Here is an 11695-nt window from a genome sequence, read left to right on the forward strand (position 1 = left end):
CTCTAGATCAGTGGTTCTCAACCTTTCTAACACTGTGACCCTTTAATACAGTTCCTCATGTTGTGGTGACCCCCAACCATAAAATCATTTTGCTGCTGCTATGTAACTTTAATTTTGCTACTGTTAAGAATTGTAATGTAAATATCCTGATATTCAGGATGTCTGATATGTGAGCCCCCCAAAGGGGTTGCAACCCAAAGGTTGAGAACTGATGCTCTAGACTATGGGGCCATAAATCCAAGTTATATGAAGTAAATTACAAAGAAGCCCTCCTAATCCAGGCATCCTGACCGGTAGCTCTCTTTAAGTGGGGAATTTGTCCTGAGGACTATCATGTTTCTGTGCTCTCTTGATTGAGAAATATAATGTGGACTAGCAGATTAGGAATTTGAGGTAAAGGGTCAGAGTGAATATTAAACATACATTAGAGGTTCAAACCAAAGGAATCAGAGATCTTCCTAGACTCCTGTAATCACTAAAAATTGGCTAACTTCCCTAATGCATGAGAGTTAATATTTACTCCAAAGATTTGTTTTGGATGGTGAGTCCTGCACAGGCAAGATAAGATTAACCAAACAAAATTCAAAAGGATTCATCAAGGTCACTGGAAATTGGAGTCATATAGAGTCATATAAACAGTTATCTCTTTTCCTTGTGGTCACTTACAGGAGAGAAAGGAGGGACAAGCAAATCCACAGAGAACATCCTGGAGGGGAAGACAAGGAAGATACAGAAGTCATTATAATATGTGTTCCTTTTGTCTTACAGATGCACCCATGGACTGTATCAGTTTTATCCAGAACTCCAAAAGAAAGTGCTGATGGTTATATGGACACACACCTGGCTTAAATTTGAGCTAGCGAATAAAACAAGAAATTGACCTCTAATGCGAAATGTCAACCATACTATTGTATTTTTTTTTTTTTGTAGGAGGGAAGGCTCTCCCTCATTAAGTTTTTCAAGCTGTCTGCCTCCATGACAGATACATGGTAACTAACTGTGGGTACAGACTCTCATCCCAAGTATATCCTGCTAGTAGCTCAAGGTAGATAGAGGTAAATGTAGGTACATTTGTCAGCTTGATACCCCTTGAACATGAGTTCTGGTTTCTGTGTATCCATACCCTAAAAAGTTTAAAGCCATCAGAGGATGACCCTGTAAAGGAAAAAAAAATCGTTCTGTCTCTTGTCAGTCCCATTCCTGATGTGTAACCCAGCAGACGACAAGACTCATCTGGACAAATCTCAATAACAATATTTGATGTACAGATTACAGGACAGGCATTTTGCATCTGGTCAGGGACTCAACAGTAAGTCTGTCTAGTGTAAACCGCTTGGTAGATTTATTCTCTCTTTTCTGATGATTTAAAAAGTGACATTTGCTATCTTCATCTTTACAGAGGGGTAAATGCTTCTGTGAATACATTATATCAGTAAACTATCATGTGCCGTTTAAGTTCACGAAGACGCTGACACTCGAGCTGGGACTCGGCCGTCTCATGCCATACCCAGCCATGTTAGTCTCAAGGTTTTCTATACAGCCACCTGCTCTGAGTCAAGCTGCCATCCCGCATCTGTGACAGAGAAAAAGGAGACCAACAAAACAGCTCAGGACTGAAGACACTGCCCTTGAAGGCTGCTACGGGAAAATTAGAAATGGACATTAAGATGTCTGTAGCAGAAACAGCTAATGGGATATTCATCCATGGAGAGGATAGAAAAGAATGTTAGTCTAAAAACTTCAACCACCAACTGTCAGGGACAAGGACAGAATCTCTAGTTAGTGGAAAAATACTGACCCCCTCTCATAAGACAGGCAACTAGATCAGCTTACAGTCAGGTTGCCTAGCAATAGGACATTGAGTCAGAGCCCTTGACCCTCTCACCCTGTAAACATCCTATACAAACATCCTGTTAGCTTGCCCTACCTTATGCAGATGACAGCTTCTTGCTCCCCGCACCCTGCAGAAACTATATAAATCCTTGTGGAAGGAAATAAAGTGGCACCTTGATCAGAATCTAGACTTGGTGTGTTTTCCTTTGTATCTCCTGTCCCTACATTCCCTCCTTAGGGTGGTCGAGAACCCGTTGGGGCAACCAACTATAATATGATGGCTTTAACAAGGATTCTTCAGTTAATTTCTGTTGGATGCTCTAAACATCAGTTTGATGATGTTCTGTTCTGAATCTGTGCCTTTGTATCTTTATCTGCTATTTGTACTCATTCAAAACTAGAAGCATGGCTATGATAGGTCCTTCATATATGGTACAGAACAGAAATATACTTTTGATTGGTTTGTGTTTTCTATGGGTTATGGTATCCTGTAACTTAAAAAGCCTCATAGTTTAATAATATGTACACAGGTAGTTTTCATTTATTATATTATGCTATGTATGTAGTTTATATTTAACTTTCTTTTAATAAAATGTTAAATTTATTTATTATTGTTACTATTTATCATTGTATTAAGAAAAAAATAAAATGAAAGATAATCATGAAGCAAAAGGAAATATTATAAGGATGTAAAAATGAATATAGTTTTAGCAAAGGATTTGTATTTGATAAAATTTGTCCTAAGATAGCTGGATCTCATGGATTAGGTCTTCAACTGACCTTGAAATACACACACACAAAGAAAAATGGTTGAATATTGCTATCTACCTGGTCTTAAATATGCAACAGGAAAGTATAAGCAAAGATTAAAGTGATTGGTATGTTTATTTGATAGTTCAAGGGATGGTGCTTTCCAGGCAGTAGGCTTAAATATATATTCTTTATAGAACTATTTCTCACTAATGACTTTCTTCTTGATAAGGGAAATGTTCCCCATATATAGGACATCATGACCTTAGTTTACTACATTGCCTACCTTTGGCCAAGAGAAAAAAGTACATTATTGTTTTAATCTACAAATCAAATGATAGTTAAATTTCTTCTCTTTCTCCTTTAGAGTCATCTGGGACAGATCTCACATTGTAACTCTAGCCATTCCAGCAGCTATAAAATGCCTGAAATCAGTTCCTGGATTCATCACTCTATAGTTCAGTCTCAGAGGCTAAAAGAAAAATAATGTGGAGAAGCATGATGGATGAATGCCGTTATGGGCCCATCAGGAGATTCTAACATTTAAAAATATCTTCTCTACCTTTTGCTTGTCTAGCTATTACTTGTAGATATTACCTGTAATGCTAACAACTTTGCCTTTGCTTCTCCCTCACATCTCTATTGAGGCACCAGTCACAGACCTCCTTTTCGGCCTGTACATGGTTGTTATACTAATGTATCCACTGATGAATTTTTGAGGTCTCCTAGATAAATCCACTGGAGTTGTAAGGCAATTGCCAGGTCTGTTTAACTCACCTAGCAGGAAGAAGTCTTTTTTTTTCAGAGCTTGGGATGATGAGGATAGGAAATAAAAATAAGATTGGCAGGCAGTGTAAGGATTGGGATCAGGATTGTCGGTAAGGGAAACGTTGACACTAAACATACAGGAACCAAATCATGTTTCCCCTTGAAGCAATTGTAAGGGAAAACTATGTCCTTCTGGTCAAAAGAGTGACACCTCCAGCCTGGGTGGAGATATAACATTCCAATTGAGAAGGTTAATAACCGTTCAAGGTACCACTCTTCAGGACAGCAGGATGCAGGACTGGTTCAACTTAAGCTATGCTAATGAGGTAGGAGGAATAATTATTCCTTTAATAAAATAATATGTTTCTTCCCAAAATTCTTTCCCTTTAGCTAAGTCCCTACAAACTGCCATAAGATTTTGTTGGGTCTGCCCACCTTCTTAGAAATCCATAAATTTTTCCTTTTTGTTCTTTTCTTTTTCTTTTAAATATTGGCTAGCCTACTTATACTTTAGGCTTCATTAGTCTTTTTTTTTAACTTCTTCTTCCCACCTTGTAGCTATTTATCTACCATATGGCTGACCTTCATGCCAGCTTAACTCAAATATCATTGCCCTTTTCTTCATCTTTTCTGGCTGCCACTGAGGCAACAGCTTGCCTTGCCTGTGATCTTTCTTTTAAAATCCAGTAAGACTACTCCCAAGCTTCCATTGCACCATTGTTTATGTAGTTAGGGATTAAATTCTGTGATTGAGAGCAGTCGATTCTTGTGTTATTCTGGTACCTACCTTCTGTGTTGTCATAAACACAGGATCAGCAAATAAGAAGCAATTGCTTCAAGGGGAAACATGATTTGGTTCCTGTATGTTTAATGTCAACAGTTTTCCTCAGCTGATTGGTATATTGTCTTGTTTTCTGTGCTGTGTTTAATGATATCACGTTAATACATAGCTCTGTCGGGGACCCCCCACAACCCTCACAGCCTGTGGGGTAAGGATCCACACAAGAGGTGAAGAATGAGACTCAGGACAGTACCATCTTTGTGGACACTGGGTCAAGACCCCCAGGGACTGACCTTTGGGTTTACTTTTTTTTTTTTAACACATCTAAACACAGGAGAACTTGTGACCTGTGATTGTAACTCAAATCCAAAAAGGTCTTATTAATAAAACAAACAAACAAACAAACAAACAAACAAACAAACAAAAAACCTGGGGCCAGATACTGGTGAAAGCTGAACAATCAGAGAAACAGCCAACTTCACCTTGACAACTCAACTCCTCAGTTGATCCTGTTTCCATGAATCCTCAGAATGGAAGCCTCTGAGTCCTCACCCCTTAGGGTCTCAGTTGAACTGCTGCTAAAAGCCTCTGGTTCCTGGTCCTCATGCCTTACATACCTTTCTGCTTCCTGCCATCACTTCCTGGGATTAAAGTCGTGTGTCCTTCCTGAGCAAAGACATGAGATCTCAAGTGCTAGGATTAAAGGTGTGTGCCACCATGCCCAGCTCTGTTCCCAGTGTGGCCTTGACCTCACAGAGATCCAAACAGAACTCTGCCTCCTGAGTGATAGGATTAAAGGTATGTGCTCCCACCGCCTAACTTCTGTATTTAATATAGTGGCTGTTCTATTCTCTGACCACCAGATAAGTTTATTGGGGTGCACAATCTATCAACCACATGTGACCTTTACAATAAGAATGATTTCTTTTGGCTGATAAACAGAGCTCAGTACTAGGGCCTAGAGGAAGGATCTGTGATAAGAATAAAGATAGATTCTATTGGTGAAGGATGCAAAGTACATGGACCTTATCTCATAGGGATGTGTTCTGTTCACTGCAAGATTAGGGCCTATACAATGTTCAGAATACTGGGGGAATTCAGGGGAGTTTGACTCCTAATAGAATAGCAAAGAATCACTAGGTTGATGGACCACTTTTCACTCTGGCATTCCAGGTGACTAGGCATCATTCATTTCCTTTTATTGAAGAAAACAGGCCTGCATTATTGACAATACTTGTTTCTCCAAGGCTTATTCTGAGCTGTGCTTCCTATATAGCTCTTACAAATGACTGTAAGGTCTTTGAATCATTCAAAGCCAGGGCTTTGAAGGCCACATATATTATGCAAGTTTGTTTGCAGAAGTACCTGTAAGGAATGCCAGTCTCATCAGTATTAGAACATGTTTTCTACATGATGCTTTTCCCATGTGACACTTAGTAGTTATTTTCAACAGCTTCCTGACTTGAGCAACTTTCTTTGCTTGTAGGTTTAGGATTTTTAATATCATATCACCCTTGAAACTATGTGAGACAGCAGTAGTAGAACAGATTATTAGAATTTCCTTTGACATTCATTGTGGTTTTTGTTTCTAATGACAAAACCCTGAATCATTTAGCTTTTTTTTTATGGTTTTGGTGTATGCTACAGACATTATGTTAGCAATTGTTGGTACATTCTTGTAGCACAAAACACATTTCTCTTCCTTTTTCTAGATAAGCTTTTTGTTGATTCATTAAAATTAAATTAATGAGGAACATCATCATCATAATTCATGCCTGAATTAAGCTTATCTAACACATTTTCTCTGAAAGGCATATTGCAGTGTTATGCTAGAGACTATTCATTACTGTTCTGGGGCTCTTTCAAAGAGCAAAATCAACAAAAGTACAAACCAGGGATTCTGCTACTAAGCAGATCATTAAAAGATGTATACAACACACAGCTGGGAAAAGATGGCCATACAACCATATTTGACCTCACCTGGGAAAGTGTCACATAACTCAGATTTTCTGTCGCTCTGCAAAGGTCTCTGTAGCTTCTATAATATTGGTTTGGAAGTTGCAGATACACTCTAGGGATCAGATGCAGCTACAAATATATAATATAGAGATAATAGCAAGTGGGTTCTCTCTCATTCTCTCTCTCTCTCTCCATCCCTTCTCCCAACACCTCTCTCCTTTTAAAACATTCTTTGAATTTACATGTAAATATACTCATAAGATAATTGAGGGCAAAATGCACACATGATTGTTCCTGGATTCCTAGGAAATGATCTCTTCAAAATAGGTAAGAGTCTTTGACTTCATGAGGAAGATATTTGGTGGCGACTGAGGGACTGGTGATTTATGTGTACTTGACTATGTCTGAGTGTGGCCATATCAATTCGTTTTTACTCATATCCATTTGACTATACTTGTACTTACAATATTTTAATCTTTCTTAATTTCCCAAATTTTCAATATACCCCTCTCTTTCTGCTTAGTAGAGGCTGTCTTAAAACTTATTACATGTTATTTGAGGATCTCATCATTGTTGGACCTACTTACTGATAGGAGAGAACAGCATTTCTAAGATCCATGTGCTCCCCTAAAAGTCACATATTAAGAAAGATTAAAATTGGTTTATACTGTCAAGCAATGACTACCTATTTTTTTTTTACTATGGCTCATCAAACACATATTAAGTTTCTCAAGGAAAAACTCATTACTTTTTATTAGGCATGGAAGTTTGTATACTTTTGGCTCTTTCGTCTTATGGGCATATTCTATGAATGGTCTATAGGGATGGAAAAATCAAAACAACTGCAGTGGTCAGCTATGTTTTCAGACAAATGACACCGGACTAGAGAAATGGCAGAGTTCCTACTTTAAAGCAAAGTTAGTGGTAGAAAGAACACCATAAGGAGTTACATAAAACACTGGTATCCATGGTGATGCTAACATAGTGGAAATACTTTCTGTTCTCAGTCTGTCTTGAATGAAATCTAAGCCTTACACTTTAACAGAAAACAAGGTTTTTGGCATTCAGTGATGATGGTATTTCAGATTCTGTTCTTATAATTTTATTCAAATATTTAAAGGGCTGCTGAGAACTGTGGATTAAAGATATGTCTATGTACATATATGTTTTATATTATATATAAAATACTGAGAACATGTATACTTTCAACTAAAATATCTTTGGAAAATCCCACTCTTCTTCATTTTTTCTTATTATTTTATCTCTAACTGTATTGTGTTTAATAATAAGAGTGTTTTATAGGAAATTATTTCCATTCTTTCTTTTAAAATTATTATTTTTTAAGATTATGTATAATTACACTGCTTTCCCCTTCCCTCTCTTCCCTACAAACTCTTCCATATACTCCTCCTTGCTCTCTTTCAAATTCATGGCTCTTTTTTTCATTTTTGTTACATATATACATATATACCTCAATACATGAATACAAGCTGATCAGCCTATATAATATTACTTGTATGTATGTTTTCAGGGCTTGCTATTTGGTATTGAATATCCAACCAGTTGCTCTTTCTTGGGGAAGATCATCTTTCTCCCTCTTAGCATTCTATAGTAACTTGAAGTCCTTTATGTAGAACTGAGGCCCTCTGCCTCTGTGATACCATGTCTATTGGTGTTCTCTTTGTTTAGTTCATATTTAACATCACCCCTAATATAGGGGACTTCTCCTTGCACCAGAGTTAGACCATTACACAAAACCACAAGTGATCAAAATGAAAAGTTGTAGATCCCACTACCAAGTGATAGTCCTGCAATACGACTTCTGCACCCAAGGCTCAGGGACCACTGTGTAAGAGGGGGCAGAAGGATTGTAAGAGCCTGAAGAGCAGGGAGTGTGCTAGGAGATTATGTCTCCTAGGAAGTTTTTAAAGAATTATACTGAAGACTGAAAATAATGATCTCAATTAGAGTGAAAAAGAAGTGATTAAAACAGTCACATTCAGATTCTTAAGTGCTTAGATTTCAGCACCTATATTAAGAGAGAATTACATGTTTTAATTGATAATTGCTGACTTGGAAGTAAAAGAATCTGCTGGCTCTGAGAAACAGCCAGTAAGCTACCTCACCACTTCTAAGCATCCTCAGCTTTGTGACCTTGGCTCTCACTACAGTGCGATCTTTTCACTTCATATTTTACAGGATATGGGAAACGCCCTACTATGTTTCAGTGTCACACCCCCTTTTTCCCTTTTTCCTTCCCACCCCCTCCTTCTTCCTTCCTTTCTCTTTTTTAACTTCCTCCACTCCTTGCTTTTTTTTTCTTCTTTCTCCCAAGTGGCCCTTGTACCTTCAAGTACACTAGGCTACCTTCATCCTTACTATGTAGCTCAGGTTAGCCTCAGATTTGATGCTCATATTTTTGTCCACAAGTACTAGATTGTTACCAAGCAAGCCCAGGTTGTTTTTGTACTTTCTGCACAAAACTTATCCTTAAGCCTTTAATGTCCACTAAGACGGTATTTATTTCTCTGAGACCAGGCCTGGCGTGTTACTCACACTAATCTTGATGTCCTGGTTCAAGCAATCCTCTTGCCTCAGCTTTTTTTTTTTTTTCGAGACAGGGTTTCTCTGTTTAGCTTTGCGCCTTTCCTGGAACTCACTTGGTAGCCCAGGCTGGCCTCGAACTCACAGATATCCGCCTGCCTCTGCCTCCCGAGTGCTGGGATTAAAGGCGTGAGCCACCACGCCCGGCCTTGCCTCAGCTTTTAAAGTAGCTGGGCCTGCAAGTGTGAAATCGGTATGTCCAGCACACTCAGTAGTTATAAGAAAATCAATTCAGTGATTGAACACATAACCACTTGTGTACTTTTATTTAAAACAAGTGATGTGGTTTTGCATGTCAGGGTATGGGAGGGATGGTATTTGTTTGTGGTGAGAGAAGGTGAAGAGAATGTCTGCTATCTATTCCTGCTCTAGAATGGTTACTATGGTGGTCTTCCTCAGGGCAGAAAAGGTCTCAGACAGTGGTTATAATTATAAAGACTTCTAATGTGAGTGAGTACCTTTGCCCCCAAATCTGCAATTATAAAAATACTTTAAAAATTGTTAGTTCCCTGGTAAAGCTTTGCTTTAGATTGAATCTTTATTGGAAAAGTTTTATTTAGTAAGTTTTTAATTCATTCTTAGCACAAAAATCTCTCCAATTGGTTAAAACATAGATAGTATATTTCAAATAAAAAGTTGGAAACTCAAACAGAAATATTGTGCTACTTAAAACACTTCTGTAGTATTTAGGTCTAGTATATATTTAAAGTTTTAGCATTTAAAATTCAATATTTAAAAATTTTCCAGCTTAAGTTATAATTGCCTTAAACTCAGTTGTACATAAAGTGTACAATTTAAAATATTTTGATATATGTGTGTGCTTCTGTATTTTCTGTAATAAATATGAACATGGCATTGTCCTTGGAAGCATGCTCAGATCCCCATATCCATTCCTCCTATCAAAGCTCTTTCTTAGCGTCCACTGATTTGTTTCCTGTCATTAATTATTTGTGGTGGTTTGAATAAAAATGGCCCCCATGGGGTCACATGGAGTGGCACTATTAGGAGATGTGGCCCTGATGGGAGTAGGTGTGGACTTGTTGGAGGAAGTGTGCCTCATTCTCTTCCTGTTGCCTGTGGAACCAGATATAGAACACTCAGCTACCTCTCCAGCACCATGTCTACCTGCCTGCCACCATGTTTCTCGTCATGACGATAATGAACTAAACCTCTGAGCTATAAGTGAGCCATCCCAGCTAAATGTGTTCCTTTATAAGAGTTGCTGTGATCATGGTGTCTCTTCACAGCAATAGAAACCCTAACTAAGAGATTATTTAGTTTTTAGAAGTTCCATGGCTATCATTGTACAGCATGAATATTTCAAGACTCATATATGCTGTTGGCAGTATATCACTAAATATACTTTTGACTACTAAATAATATTTGTTATATGAACATGCAAAATTTTCCCTTCACCCAGTTTATGAGTATATGTGTTTTTTTTTATCAATTTATCTATTATCAACAAAACTCTTGTGAACATATATACCCCTTTAAGCAGAAATATTTCAGCAAGAGTATAAAGTTATAAATACTATAATTAAAAGAAAAATATCAGAAAGCATTAAGAAATAACTATAAGTTACTTATAAGGGGAATATATTAAATATACACATACACAGTTTAATACACATTTTCCTTTCTCTTTTGGACTTCCCTCAGAGAGGACTGCTTGATTATATGATAGTTGTATACTTATTCTTAAAGAACTGCTGAAACATTTTCCAAAAGGATTCACTTTGGTGTCACGCTGTCCTGAATACAAAAATCTGTGTAATCTGCATTCTTATGAACACTTGGTGTAAGCCTATCAATTTTAGCTACTTTAGTGAACGGACAGTTCTGTGCCATTATATTTGAATTGCATTTACCTAGCTAATAATGATGGCATTTTTCCTCATGCTTATTTTCTTATACCATTAACTTTTACCCATTTTCTAATTGAGTTGTTTGGTTCTTAATTAAGGAGCTATCGATCATGATTTATATATTCTCAATACAGGCCATGTATCAGATTGTCATTTGCAATTTATTTTCAGTCTGTGTTTTAATTCTCTTCATAGTAAAAACAGGACCAGGCCCCTGGCTTCTTCTGGTCCAGAGTATTCTGGGAGACCATGCCTCCAGCTTCTGTGGGTCTAGAAAGCACCAGGTGACCAGACCTGCAGGTTCTGTGGACCTTGCAACTAGATCTTCAGCCCAGTGGCCTCAGAGGTCAGTTCAGGGCCCCAGTTTTGGCTGCAGTATGCCCAGGGTCCCCTGGGAAATGGGCCTTCAGTGGTATCTCTAGCAGAGAGCCCCTGCTCTTTGAGCTTCAGGAGACCTGCTACCCCCCATCCCTAGACTACCATGTCCATATCTGTATTTCCGTGTTCCTTCTCCTTGTACCATAGCTGAGAACTCAAGACATTTAATTTAGTCAATCTTAGGACTCATTTCTTTTGCTTTCTCTTCTTTTAGGGAATCACTGTCCTTATTTTCCTGATCTAAAAATATATATTCCCAGCTTTTCCCCTCTCCTATTCTTTAAAAGCAATTATTTAAGGTGGGGGCATATTTATTCTTACTTTGCCTATAAAGGAAACCCTTGTTAATATTTTAAAAGACACATGTTATCCATCATGGAAATTTATACCATTACTCTACTGTATTTATTGTTATTCTATACATTAAAGTTTATGTTACTTTTGGTCAGGTTAGATAATTTTCAATTTTAAAAATAGCCTTCCAGTATTTTTCTTTTGAACTGATAGAGACTAAATTATTCTTCCATGATGGTGAGGATTAACATGACCCCAAAAGCAGGGTTGTGACATGGAGTCTATGACTCGGTGTGTCTCAAAATATACTGTCTTTGTAGTATGATTTGGCCTGTTTCCCTAGAGGGAGTTTCATTATGTCCGTTGACTCATTTGCTAAATATGTCCCAAGCTTGGGAAACAAATTCACACATTAAGCATTGTGCTTTGTCCTGAAGTAGAGGGCTGGACTGTAAGTGAG

At 37.8% G+C, this 11695-nt stretch overlaps 1 long non-coding RNA gene across 5 annotated transcripts in view; it reads left to right on the forward strand.

Moving 5' to 3' along the window:
• Positions 1-2358, forward strand: part of LOC121830330 (uncharacterized) — a 41237-nt gene extending 38879 nt beyond the window's left edge. For 4 of the 5 annotated variants that reach the window (XR_013052355.1, XR_013052357.1, XR_013052356.1 and 1 more), the window contains one exon: positions 769-2358. This is a non-coding gene — a long non-coding RNA (uncharacterized LOC121830330). The remainder of the gene's footprint in view (positions 1-768) is intronic. The other variant, XR_013052358.1, reaches the window with a different exon arrangement.
• The last annotated feature ends 9337 nt before the right edge of the window (positions 2359-11695 follow it).

The sequence above is a fragment of the Peromyscus maniculatus genome, chromosome 6 (genome assembly GCF_049852395.1).
Source record: "Peromyscus maniculatus bairdii isolate BWxNUB_F1_BW_parent chromosome 6, HU_Pman_BW_mat_3.1, whole genome shotgun sequence".
In the NCBI taxonomy this organism is placed as follows: Eukaryota; Metazoa; Chordata; class Mammalia; order Rodentia; family Cricetidae; genus Peromyscus; species Peromyscus maniculatus.